Consider the following 2,653-nt stretch of genomic DNA (forward strand, 5'->3'; position numbering starts at 1 on the left):
GCCTGCAAGTGCTGAAACATCTGTGATGGACAAGGGACGCCTCGCCTTTTCCTCTAGAGTCATAAATTGGGGTTTTGAGACTGCCCTCCTCCGCGAGAACAACAACAACAAACTGTTGTCTCCAGAATGAGGACCGAATATGTTACTTCACTATGTCATTCACTGGAGTCCAAGAGGCTTAACCGATGATGTCCCTGGCCAAGTGTTTACCAGCAGAAAGTTCTGGATCCTCTCAGTCAGCAGTTGCTCCCAAATAGATATATTTCCAATTGGGGGGTGGGGTGGGGTGTCAGTGGGGGATGGGGGAGGAATGCTGAAGCGGAAAGATAAAGAAATGGATGAACACACATTTTCATACACGAGCTGCCACCCTGGCTTCTATTTGGAGCGCAGTGGTGATATCTGAAGCAGCCAGTGAAAATAAACCCCTTGGACTTGGACCCGCAGCTACCATGGCATATTTTTAAATGGTTACAGAAAGAGTCTGAGCATCCAGTAGGGCAGTGTCCAAGATTCTTGGGCTGCTCCCTGGATGGCACTTGAGATCCACTAGACAGGTAGACAAGACCTGTCTCACCAAGCTAGGTCAAGAAAAGACAAGAGCAGACGGAAGAGCCCCTTCGGGGATTACCATGCTCTTAAAGAGAAGAATTAACTTCACTACAAACATTTGAGGGCAGACTTTCAGAAAAAAAAAGACTTGTTTTTAAACCGAAGAACTGAGGAAACTTTCCAAACAGAAATAGGAGAGCACAGCATCATCATAAAGTCCAAGGGACTTACCCCGAATTGCACAGTAGAGTTCACGACCATGCCTGGTGTGATTTCACCCTACCCTTAACTCCCACTTACCACTAGAATGTTTGGTGTAAATCCCAGGGAGGATGAAATGGATGGTATAAAGGCAAACTTTTATGAGATTTATGACTTAGTCCAAAATTAGAGAAATTAGAAACTGCATGGAAAAGCCCAACAGGGCTCGGTCACTTAAGTAAACACTTTACAAAATTACACACACTGCCTGGAGGTCTCCATGCTAACCAAAAAAATCAGCTTCTTTCTGGGTTTGCAAAATTGTTCTTGATGGTGCTGTCTGATGGCTAGGCAGTGAGTTATCTGCAGGAGAGCTGTCATTTTACAGGAAGAAGGAGCTGATGAGGAACAAGAGTGGGGTAGGGACAGAGTAGCAGAGAAGCACACTGACCCCAGGAAAGTGTGTAAAATGTCGTGTGAGATAACAGGGGGTACCTGGAGCACAGGGATCAGAGGGCCGGTGTGTGGTCTGCAGCCACGGCTGTTCTTTTCTCTTCATCCTTCATACCAGATTGTTAATCTCCTCAGAAGGCTGCCCTTTCCCTCCTCATACACCCAACCCAACCTGGAATCACACAGAGCAAGAAAGTTGGGGAGCGACCCGCAAACATATTTACTTCTGAGGCATTTCACCTATCTCTTTGCAAAGTGTAGATGTTTAAAACTCATTTCCAGCCAGTTGAGACTTCGATGATGATGTGTGCTCAAGACGTGTGGGGGTTAATTAGGCAAGTATGAATCACAATGTTACCCCTTTGTATCTTCTAACTTCCTCCAGTGCCTTGAAGTATGTTTTGACAGAGGCAAGCTAAATTACATATGCTTCAGATCATACACATTCAACCAGTGCTATATGCAAAGTAAGTATTTATTGGATTCAAAAATAACTGAACAGGATTCTTAAACCAAATACATAAATGGTTATGTGGTTAGAGTGCTACAATTAAAGCAAGTAAACTGATGTCTCAAATGGTACCCATGCAGACCTGGGTTCTTGTCCCCAGCACCTAAGCAAAAAACTAGGCTGAGCTTAAACTGTGGGTGGATCCTTGAAGCTTTTGGGCCAGACAGTCTAGCTGAATCAATGGGCTTCAGGTTCAATGAGGGACTCAAAGAAAGATGAAAAACATGAGGGAAATACACTTGTGGTCAACCTCAGTCTGCATGTGCAAGTACATAAGAACAGTAAGAAATATGTATATCACACACACGTGAGCATGCATAAACACACACACACAAATACATACATATACACTCACACACACACCAAAAACAAATATGAGTATTAAAAATGCTTTCAGTAGAATGTTATCAAGTCTCTACCAATGTGAAATGGAGAATAACCCTTGAAAGGCTTCCTAAAGCTGAGACAGCACTTCAATTGGTACAGTTTAGGTGGAGAGTGAGAGTTTCTTCAGGGGAACACTGTTGCACCATCAGGAAAATGCACACACACACACACACACACACACACACACACACACACACACACGCACACACCACATATTGATGGAAGGAGAAGATTATGAATTAAAAGGCAAGTTGATTGCATAATCAAGGCAAATAAGTGTATAAGGGGGTGTGTTTAAATGCACGAAGTCTAGTACAAGATAATCAGGATTCTACTTCTAGCCCTGAGCTGAGTGACCTTGGACAAGTCCTGAGACATTAAACCTCAGGGTCTATGTAAAAATCAGAACACAAACAGGGACCATCCGGTTAGTCCATATGTTAGCAGTGGTTTATAATGAGGTCTGTTTGGACTATATAGGAAAGGTGAGGAGATTGCACACCATAATGCTCTGTGTCGGTGGGGGTGGGGCTTGGATGGAGTCATATC

The sequence above is a fragment of the Rattus norvegicus genome, chromosome 10 (assembly GCF_021556685.1).
Source record: "Rattus norvegicus strain SHRSP/BbbUtx chromosome 10, alternate assembly SHRSP_T2T, whole genome shotgun sequence".
Classification (NCBI taxonomy): Eukaryota; Metazoa; Chordata; class Mammalia; order Rodentia; family Muridae; genus Rattus; species Rattus norvegicus.